We start from the raw sequence: 12,116 nt of genomic DNA, 5'->3' as shown, positions 1-12,116 counted from the left end.
TTTTTTAATCAGAACCCTTATTAGTGACTAGAGTGCAAGCACAAGTGCAAATTTCCAGAAATTTCTCAGAAATCACTAAGATCTGTTGCGGTTAGAAAACTGAAAGCAAAAGTCTGTACGAGTGATGGACGAATTTGTCCCGTTTTGCTTCGCCGAAAACATTTGTGAATTTCCGGCGAAATTTGTGAAACGGCGAAAAATTCCTGAAACTCAAATTTTTATGCCGGTGTTAAAGTCAATGGGTGTCCAAATACTGTTGATGTGCAGTGGTTTTGACACAAGCAACTTTTCCGATGTGCTTCCAAAAATTTTTGACGCAGGTGCATTTTTGTGGCAGTTTTGCAAATTTATTCGCCGACAGTGAATTCGTGCCTGGCGAACTAATTCATCCATCACTAGTCTCTACCTTTAAATCAGTGTGTGAGTGTGTCAAGGGTTCTGCACTTTCTGTCCTCCAGGTCAACCAAATAGAATAAAATTGTGGGAATTATAAATTTACACTTAACAGTAACAAGATTTACTAACAGATCATTTTCTTGACTTTTATTAGTGTAAATTGGATGTAAAATTGTGCAGACCAAAAAAGAATGTGTTCAGTAAAATCTGCATCTTAGTGAATTTGCAGAGTAAAGTCCATTCGCCAGAGCGAAAATTTGCCTGGTGATAGACTTCGAATGATCACTAGTGTCTGTCTCTTTCACTAGCAAAGTTACGCCTGCGCCCGTTAGTAAATTGGCCAAGTGCCTGAAATAGGTAATTCTGGCGAATTGTACCAACATTAGTCACTTCACCATTTAGTAAATCTGCCCCTAAGTGTCTAAGAACCTGTTCCTGGTGCGACGGGGGGGGGGGGAGGTAAAACGTTGAGTCAGCCATCTGGGCTCGATGCTTCGGGGGTTGGTTTAACATTCTTGGGTAATGGAGGTAGGAGTTTGGGGTGAGGCCGACTTATGCTTTCACTTGCCCACCTTAGTGCAGTGCAGCTGGATGGCAGGGGGGCCCGTTTATTCCAATGAAGTAGGCAAACATTCCCAGGAGTAGTGTCAATTCTTTATTCAATTGTTTATTCAATTGTTATATAACCTATTTGTTTGTTCAGAATGTCAATAAAGCTGTGGCCATTTCACATACTTCCTGGATTGTTGTGTGTATTTTCTTGGCGAGAACAGGGAAAAGGTAAGTGGCAATGGTTCAGTAGAAGACTCCACATGCCTTCATACTGCCCTGGTCAACACAAGGAATAAAAAGTAACAATAGTAATAATACAATTGTAAGATCACAGAGCGATCGTTTTTTGGCTGTTGGGGTCAGTGACTCCCATATGAAACCATGAAATATGTAGTAGAGGAAGGCACATAATTAAAAACCTATAACAAAAATAAATAATGAAGACCCATTGCAAAGTTACTTGGAACTGAGTTCAGTTTTTTATAGTTTACTTATCCTTTAAGGTCCTTCTTTAGTTCATTACAAAGTTACTTATGTAATGCATAAATGTTTTCTGAACCTGCCTATCCAGCCAGTTTCAATGTAAGGGACAGAACATTATAATCTACACCAAATCTCAATTAAATTGACATTTACTCTGTTTTTCCTCATTCTTCACCTTAATTCCCTCAGATAACAGTTGTGTCGATCAGTGATTTATTTAATGAATTCTGGTAATTTTTGAACAACGAAGGAATTTTTAGTTTGTCAAAGGTGTGGCTTAACAGTAACCTTCCATGAATCTAATGTGATATAGCAATTCTACATAGAGTCTGGCCTGAGCACAGTCGGTGCATGGACCTTGTTTTGCCCCCCTGCAGACGACAAAGTTGGCAAGCGACTGACAGTGGTGTAAATAAGTCCCAATTGGCAGAATATTCAAATGTCACCATATGCATCATCTCATGAAGTCATTGCTTTGTAACACATCAGAGCTATGATTAAATGTAATAAAAGCAAGTTTAACAGTAATCACCAAATTTATTAAAACTTTCGATCAAGTTATTGCATGGTGACATCATTGTGAAAAAAATCCCCATTAGATACCCCAATGACCAGTATCGAAGTGTAGAGAAGTAGGGGCATGACAGGGGTTATCAGGACTGAATTTCTGTTGCGGGGACATGGACACCAGGCAATAGTGTCGTTATGCAGTTATAGGGTTATTATGGTTCATGGTTGCTATACAAACATCCATGCTATGTTGTGTTATTTATGTTTCCATTTATTGTTTATTTATGGTATGTTTTACAGAAAAAAATGTATTTAAAACTATACCCCCAAAATGAACACTTAAGGAACAGATAGTTTATATCATATTAAGTGGCATATTAAAGAATCTTATCAAACTGGAATATATATTTAAGTAAATATTGCTCTTTTACATCTCTTGCCTTGAGCCACCATTTCGTGATGGTCTGTGTGCTGCCTCGGAGATCACCTGACCAGAAATACTGCAGCTCTAACTGTAACAGGAAGAGATCACCTGACCAGAAATACTGCAGCTCTAACTGTAACAGGAAGAGATCACCTGACCAGAAATACTGCAGCTCTAACTGTAACAGGAAGAGATCACCTGACCAGAAATACTGCAGCTCTAACTGTAACAGGAAGAAGTGTTGAAGCAAAAGACAGAACTCTGTCTGTTAATTGGCTCATGTGACCTAACATGTTTGGTTTGTTTGTGTGCACCGCGAATCATACAATCCCAGGGGGCGGCCCTTATTTTTTAAAATGGCAATTTCCTATTTATGATTACCCAATGGCACATACTACTAAAAAAAGACTATTATTATGAAAATGGTTTATTTACATGAAGCAGGGTTTTACATATGAGCTGTTTTATGCAGTATATTTTTATAGAGAACTACATTATTCGGGGAGTATAGTTTACCTTTAAAGTTCTGCTTTTTGCGCTACTGCGCAGGCTCGAGAAAAAAGAAGAAACTGTATCTGACCAGAACTCTGTTTGTTAATTGTCTCATGTGAGCTAACAAGTATAGTTTGTTGGCACCGTGAATCATACGATCCCAGGGGCGGCCCTTATTTTTTAAAATGGCAGTTTTCTATTTATGATTACCAAATGGCACATTCTACTAAAAAAGTATATTATTATGAAAATGGTTTATTTACATGAAGCAGCGTTTTAGATATGAGCTGTTTTATGCAATATCTTTTTATAGAGACCTACATTGTTTGGGGGTATAGTTTTCCTTTAAAGGTAACGACCTTTAAGTTTATCTTTAGTTAGTATATTTTAGAATGGCTAATTCAGAGCAACTTTAATTGGTCTTCATTATTATAGTTTTTAAATTATTTGCCTTTTTCTTCTATCTCTTTCCAGCTTTCAAATGGGGAGGGGGGGTCACTAACCCCATTTAAAAAATAAATGCTCTGTAATTTATTGCTACTTTTTATTGCTCATGTTTCTATTCAGACCCTGTCTTATTCATATTCCAGTCTCTTATTTATATCAGTGCATGGTTGCTAGGGTAATTTGGACCCTAGCAACCAGATTGCCAAAATTGGGAACTAGAGAGCTGCTAGGAGAGCAAAAGGAGAGCAAAGTGCAAACAAACACAGAATGTTACATTGATAAGCCATCCTCATAGTTGCTGTACAGATATGGGATCCGTTATCCGGAAACCTGTTATCCAGAAAGCTTCAAATTATGGAAGGGTCATCTCCCATAGACTCAATTTTATCCAAATAATCCATTTTTTTTAAATAATTTCCTTTTTCTGTGTAATAATAAAACAGTAGCCTGTATATATAATTAATCCTTATTGGACGCAAAACCAGCCTATTGGATTTATTTCATGTTTACATGCTTATCTAATAGACTTTTAGAAGGTATGAAGATCCAAATTGCGGAAAGATCCATTATCCGGAAATCCCCAGGTTTTGAGCATTCTGAATAACAGGTCCCTATACTGCATACAAAGTTTTTGAAACTTATTTAAAATAAGAGGCTTTTTGGCACAGAGCCCAGAACATTCTGCAGCTCCACTTGGATACTTTTGTAACTATTCAAGATAAGTAAAGATATAAGTGTAACTATTTAAGATAAGCAAGTCTCTTGTGAGAATTTAGACTAGCAACTTAAGGTGGTCTTAACGTGAAGGTGAAGATCCAAATTACAAAAAGGTCCATTATCTGGAAAACCAGAGGGCCCGATTATTCTGGATAACAGGTCCCATACCTGTACCAAGTTTTCTTGCAAACAAATGTGGTTAAATTTGTTTAAAGTTTGCCCTGATCTAAAGCTGGAGCTCTCATTTACTAGTCATAGGCACAAATAGGCATAATAGGCATAGGTGAGATGATGAGAACAAAAAATTTAAAGATACAAGAGCAGCTTTTTTTCCACCCCTGGTAACTTGTGGGGCACTGGCACTTGAGGCAAGTTTCTCAACTTAAAATGCAGTAGTTCCTCACAAAAAGCCTAACGCGTTTCATGCTTACTAAGCACTTGCATTTCTTCATGGTTGCCTATGATAAGTGCTGGGTAAGCATGAAATGCGTTAGGCTTTTTGTGGGGAACTAACTGATTTTGAATTGACATGATAAATGTAAATTGTTTTGCTTTTCATCTTGAGCTGCATGGGTATCCTTATTTTGCTGCTGATATATTGCCTCTGTTAGTGACTAGTAGTCTCTCATGCACCTTTGAATAAAGTAATGCTTTGTAGCCAACTCTACTAAAGGGTTTAAGCACACGGGCCGATTCGGGGATATTTAGTCGCATGGCGACTAATCGCCTCTTCTGTGGGGCAACAATCTGCCCGAACTGCCTTCCCCCTGCCTCCCGCCTGATATAATGACAAAACGCCAGCGCAGTGGCGTAACTACCGGGGGAGCAGGGGGTGCAATTGGGCCAGGGCTCTCCGGCAGTCACGCGCCCCACACGCCCACTGCAGCGCCGCACGGAAGAGGGTGGGGGGCGGGGCCCGGCTGCACGGCCTGCACCAGGGCCCGCCCCCACCTAGTTCCATCTCTGCGCCAGCGCCAATGCACTAGTGGCCCCACGAGGAAGCTTCAAGCAACTTCGGAAATCAAAGCGTCTGTGTTGTGCATTGGCGCTGGCGTTTTGTCATTATAGCAGGTGGCAAGCAAGGGGAAGGCAGTTCGGGGAGATTGTCACCCCGCAGAAGAGGTGATTAGTCACCAGGCAACTAAATCGCCCTAAATCTGCCTGTGTGCTTGAACCCTTATACTATAAGTTTCTCGTCTTGCCTCATTGCCGCAGCACCCCTGCTTATATAGTTAAAGTAAATATCAGTGCCACAACAAAGGAAGCAAGACTTGAAATACCTGTTTGTTTATTGGAAGATCTTATAATGAAAGGGATGTGCACATATTGCAGGCATAAGTTTGATGCTTATTCCCACTTTGAAGTTAAGGGTTAAGGCAGGTGGGACGCAAGGCCCGGCCAGCAATTTCCATTAACCCTGATAGGACTGTAAATTTGGATATTTTATTGGTCATGGAATGTCCAGACAAATAATATCTTCTTTATCCACAATTAAAGTAAACATAATGCTAATTCATGCTCCTTCAAATTTAATTGTACGGTCATTTTTAATTGTAGTTGCAATTAAAGACAGTTTGCCAGACTATGGAAATAATGTATCATAAATTAGTCAATGTAGGTTGACAATCCACATAGGGGCTACCAAATAATGACCAATCACAGCACTTATGTGGCACCCCAAGAACATTTTTCATGCTAGTGTTGCTCCCCAACTCCTTTTTCTTCTGAGTGTTGCTCACAGGTTCAAAAGGTTGGGGACCCCGGCATGAAAATCGCCAGCGATGGCTTCGCAGCCATCGCAACACTTCGCCAGGTCGAAAGTTTGCTCAGACAACTTTAATTTATTAAAATGCGAAGTTGCATCCTGGGTGCCGAGCGCTGGTGAATTTTCTCTAGCATTACATCGGCAATGCGAGCAAATCAAAGTGAAGATACGCTAGTGTTCAATTCTGCCTAGCGCAACATCGTTAGAGGTCTTCCCCCAGGCTAATTTGCATATGGCGGGAAGTTTAAAGTTGGATGGATCTATTTATATTACATGTTGCAGTTAACACATTACATTTCCACTGATAACCACACATGTCCAGGGAACCTAAATAAAGACAATAGAGCTGTTATATTGACCTACACACTGTATAGTTTTTGTTCCATATGTTAGGGAATGTATGGGGGAACCCGGGTAGCCGAAAAAAATGTTATGCCATTTGCAGCCTAACACCCTGAAAAAATAAAAAGACGCCAGCGTTTTTGGACTTTTTTTTGGATTTTCCACACAAAAATTATGATGTACCGTATATACCCGTGTATAAGCCAAGTTTTTCAGCATCCAAAATGTGCTCAAAAAGTCAGCGTCATTGCAGTCACTTTTAATCATTCCTATACCAACAGTTCACTTGGGGAGAGACTGCAATATCCCACAATGCCCTCTGTTGGTTATATGAAAGAATAACAGTGCCCTCTGTTGGTTATATGAAAGAATAACAGTGACTGCAATATCACACAGTGCCATCTGTTGGTTATATGAAAGAATAACAGTGACTGCAATATCACACAGCGCCATCTGTTGGTTGTATGAAAGAATAACAGTGACTGCAATATCACACAGCGCCCTCTGTTGGTTATATGAAAGAATAACAGTGACTGCAATATCACACAGCGCCATCTGTTGGTTGTATGAAAGAATAACAATGACTGCAATATCACAGCGCCATCTGTTGGTTATATGGAAGAATAACAGTGACTGCAATATCACACAGCGCCCTCTGTTGGTTATATGAAAGATTAACAGTGACTGCAATATCACACAGCGCCCTCTGTTGGTTATACGAAAAATTAACAGTGATGGCAATATCAAACAGCGCCCTCTGTTGGTTATATGAAGGATTAACAGTGATGGCAATATCACACAGCACCCTCTGCACATGGTAGTGGGACAGTGGGACAATGCACACAGTAATCCGTTTGGCAATTCTCTGTCGCCATCAACTTTGCAAAGAAGTCCGGTTGATCGCTGGGGGGGTCGCTTTGGCAGAATGTGCGCTGCTGGGAGACAGGGCTGTAGTTGTGTCTAGGCTTATACTAGAGTCTATAAGTTTTCCCAGTTTTCGTAGGTAAAATTAGGTACCTCGGCTTATACTCGGGTCGGCTTATACTCGAGTATATATGGTAAGTAAGATTGAGGAAGATCTATGCAGTTCCATTGCACTTCTCCTGGTCTGAGCTGGGAAGGCAAGTCTGGCGAAAAAGGCAACATTCAGTAAATTCCGCATCGAGTAACGTCCATTCGCCAGATAGAAAATTTGCCTGGCGCTAGAGTGTGAATCACCGCTAGCATCTATCTTCTTTGCTGGTGAAGTTACGCCTGTGCCCGTTAGTAAATCGGCGTAGTGACTGAAAGCGGTAATGCTGGGGAATTGTCGCCATCGTTAGTCAATTCGCCCTTTAGTAAACCTGTCCCTAGGGCTCATGTATGACCACAAGAACAGTTGCAAACAAAGTTACAACAGTTGTGCAAATCTCCGCTCAGTCAGTTGCATGTAAAACCCCTTTTATTAAAGGAACATGCGTTAAAACACGCTCTTGCACTTCCATATAATTGCACTAGCAGCTGCTGCCTTCCTGTTTTTCATATGGGGAAAAAAACATGACAATTGCGATCAGAATTGCGCTTTGCTCACTGCAATGGCGTCGCAGTGGTAAGAGTGGTCAACGCACAAACATTTTTAATTACAATTTAATTTACATAATACATTTATTGCTTCAAGGAGAAGGAAAGCTACCGAAGCACTTTATTGTCAATAGATTAGCCACAATAGTGCAAACTATAACATTATATTTATTCTGCAGAATGCTTTACCATACCTGAGTAAACAGCTCTAGAAACTCTCTCTGTTTGTTTAGGATAGCAGCTGCCATATTAGCTTGCCATAACATCACTTCCTGCCTGACTCTCTCCCTGCTCACTCATAGCTCTGAGCTCAGATTACAGCAGGAGGGGAGGAGGGAGAGAGGAACAAACTGAGCATGCTCAAGCCCTAGCCCTGGAGGTTTAAGATGAAAACAGGAAGTCTGATACAGAAGCCCATGAGTACACAATAGAAGGAAAGAAATGTGGTGTTTCTTTTGACAGAGGACTCAGAGCAGCATTACTTTGAGGGTTTACTGGTGTATTTATATAGACCTTTCTGATAAAGTTTACTTAATTCTAACCTTTCCTTCTCCTTTAAATCAAGTTTCAGTTTTAGGTGGGTATTTCCTTTACCTTCTGGTGGACATAAGTGTTGGGATGAGACTGAAGTTACTGAGCTCAGAATGATAATGCCAGCAATGTACAAAGGACCAGTTTATACATAACTCTGTAGCCTTAATTATATCTTAGTTGGGATCAATTACAAGCTACTGTTTTATTATTACACAGAAAATGGGAATCATTTTTAAAAATTAATTCAGAGCTTTCTGGATAACATGTTTCCATATAATGGATCCCATACCTGTACATTGTGCCACTGACACAGTCATAATTGTATATCTTCTAAGCGGTAACATTCATGGGATATTATTTGTTAATGCTTCAAAAGTCTATTCAAAAGCAAATCATGTTTTAGATTTAAGGCCTTGGCTTTATGATCTCCTGATTGACATTCCATGGATGTTCACTGATCACTTCTTCCTGACAAAAGTGTGAATATTCTACAAAGTGACTCTGGATCCACAGCTGCTGCCTGAAAGTGTCTTTTCTGGGTCTCAATCTTTACTTTGTGCTTCTGATTCTTGGCAATGGAAAGTGATGACTTGTTATTTTGCAATTTTGTTTGTAGAGTCGATTTGTTTTGGAATTTTCTCTGGGAAATGCCATAACTCGGTTTGTTCCGGACATTATTCATTCAAGGATTTTCGTAATTCGATTTGAGTGTCTTTAAATCTGAAACGAAAGCTCATTCCTCAGAACTTGTTTTAGGGAGCACAAGAGCTAACGCTGGGTTTCAGGTTTACAGTAAGTAGTTGTGCAATAAAGGGATACTAACAGCGGCCTCTGGAACACAATTAGGACAGTTTCCAAGTTGCTAATCCAAGGCATGCTGGGTATTGTAGTTTGAGCACCAGCTACTGCTGCTGCATAGGATTATGGGTACTGATGCCACATTAAATCATTAAATTGAGTTTATAAAAATAGAGAATGTTTAATAAACGCTTCCTTATCTTTTCAAAACTTTTTTTATTGGTTTATCACATTACAGCCATGTTCAATATGTAATAACCATGTTTCTGATTTTTCGCAGATAACAGATGGTCCCCTACACAGAGGGAATCACCAGCATTACAGTCAGTTACAAGGAAAGATGACATTCCATTTGTATATTACATACCAATAAAAATTTTAGGGTTTCAACTCGACCAGAAAACCCAAAACAGTGTGAATAATAAGGTACACATTTAGGGGAAAATTTCTCAATAATATGACAGTATTACATACTAGAGATGTCGCGAACTGTTCGCCGGCGAACTTGTTCGCGCGAACATCGGGTGTTCGCGCTCGCCGGAAGTTCGCGAACGTCGCGCGACGTTCGCCATTTTGGGTTCGCCATTGTTGGCGCTTTTTTTTGCCCTCTCACCCCAGACCAGCAGGTACATGGCAGCCAATCAGGAAGCTCTCCCCTGGACCACTCCCCTTCCCTATAAAAACCGAAGCCCTGCAGCGTTTTTTCACTCTGCCTGTGTGTGCTGAAGAGATAGTGTAGGGAGAGAGCTGCTGCCTGTTAGTGATTTCAGGGACAGTTGAAAGTTTGCTGGCTAGTAATCGTTTTGATACTGCTCTGTTATTGGAGGGACAGAAGTCTGCAGGGGTTTGAGGGACATTTAAGCTTAGGTAGCTTTGCTGGCTAGTAATCTACCTTCTACTGCAGTGCTCTGTATGTAGCTGCAGTGGGCAGCTGTCCTGCTTCTGATCTCATCTGCTGACTGCTGCAATAACAGTAGTCCTTGTAAGGACTGCTTTTATTTATTTTTTGTTGTTTTACTACTACTACTACTACTACTACTACTACTACTACTATAAGAGCCCAGTGCTATTAGTCTAGCAGTGTTGGGGAGTGGGACTGGTGTGCTAATCTGCTGCTCCTAGTAGTTCAGCAGCACCAACTTTAATTTTTTTTTTTTAATATTCATTTTTTTTTATTTTACTTTTTTTTATTTTACTACCGCTGTAGTAGTGTATAAGTTGACCTTTTAGGCATTATTTGCCCTGTAGGCATTATTTGCACACTGTTTTCTTCAACCCGCCATCGAGCTGTGTGACCTTGTTCACATTCTGTCTAAATATCCATAATATTACCGTCTCCAGAAAAAACACCGGAGTCACTTTTTTCAAGCAGCCATAATATATTTTACGTAATCCGTATCCACCGCTGTAGTAGTGTATACGTTGGCCTTGTAGGCATTATTTGCACACTGTTTTCTTCAACCCGCCATCGAGCTGTGTGACCTTGTTCCCATTCTGTCTAAATATCCATAATATTACCGTCTCCAGAAAAAACACCGGAGTCACTTTTTTCAAGCAGCATTCATATATTTTACGTAATCCGTATCCACCGCTGTAGTAGTGTATACGTTGGCCTTGTAGGCATTATTTGCACACTGTTTTCTTCAACCCGCCATTGACTCAACGTATATGGCAAAAAAATTACTATTTTCAGCATTTATATGGCATATTTTTTCTGGCAACTGTGCTTCAGTGGCTGCGACCAAAAAAACTGGGCAAACAATGCCTACAAGGTCAACGTATGGCAGTTGTTTAAAGAGAACAGTAGATTACTAGCCAGCAAAGCTACCTAAGCTAAAATGTCCCTCAAATCCCTGCAGACTTCTGTCCCTCCAATACAGAGCAGTATCAAGCAGATTACTAGCCAGCAAACTTACTATCATCTGTCCCTGAAATCACTAACAGCTCTCCCCCTACACTATCTCTTCCAAGCACACACAGGCAGATTTTTCAGATACATTTTTGCCCTTGATCCCCCTCTGGCATGCCACTGTCCAGGTCGTTGCACCCTTTAAACAACTTTAAAATCATTTTTCTGGCCAGAAATGTCTTTTCTAGATGTTAAAGTTCGCCTTCCCATTGAAGTCTATGGGGTTCGCGAACCGCTCGCGAACCGCTCGCGTTTTTGCGCAAGTTCGCGAATATGTTCGCGAACTTTTTTTCCGACGTTCGCTACATCCCTATTACATACTAGTATAAGATATCCAAGGCGTCCAGATCTTGGTAAAAACAGTATATTTGTCTGTTATGATACTTAACATTCTTTCATTAATCATTATCCAGTGCATCCTGGTACGAAAAATAATTATAGGAATGAAACGTTTTAACGCGGTTCCTTCATTTCCACTTGTATATCCAGTATTTCCATTGGTGACTTCAGCACCTTTAATTGTATATTGAGTAATTCTGTTGGTGCTTGAATTTCCACTTGTATATCCAGTATTTCCATTGGTGGTTCCAATACCAATAACATTTGCTCTAGTGCAGGGAATGTTATTAAACATAGAAGTCAAACTATCCTTACTGTAGTAATTAGCAGCCTGGCAGAGGCTTTCCATGGCACAACCACGCACCCATGCTGTCGAGAAAAAAAATATTTCACATTTAATTCACAGAAGGAACCTTCAGAGCTTAGTTTTTATAAATAAATAATCCTTGTCTAACACTAAATTTGACAATCATAAAAGACTACAGGAACAGGATGTCAAGGAACAACTCATTTAAACAGTGGACTTCATTTACTCTTTGCCAACTTGCAGTACAGCAGTAAAGAGTGACTGAAGTTTATCAGAGCACAAGTCACATGACTGGGGGCAGCTGGGAAACTGACAATATGTCTAGCCCCATGTCAGATTTCAAAATTAAATATAAAAAAATCTGTTTGCTCTTTTGAGAAATAGATTTCAGTGCAGAATTCTGCTGGACCAGCACAATTAACTGATGTGTTTTGAAAAAAAATACTTTCCCATGACAGTATCCCTTTAAAGAAGTGGTAAACTCAGCTCAGTGTCCCCTAGTTTTCTACAGAAGATGTCAAAAAACATAATAGTCAATGCA

The sequence above is a fragment of the Xenopus laevis genome, chromosome 7L (assembly GCF_017654675.1).
Source record: "Xenopus laevis strain J_2021 chromosome 7L, Xenopus_laevis_v10.1, whole genome shotgun sequence".
NCBI lineage: Eukaryota > Metazoa > Chordata > Amphibia > Anura > Pipidae > Xenopus > Xenopus laevis.
This window is presented reverse-complemented; position numbering follows the sequence as displayed.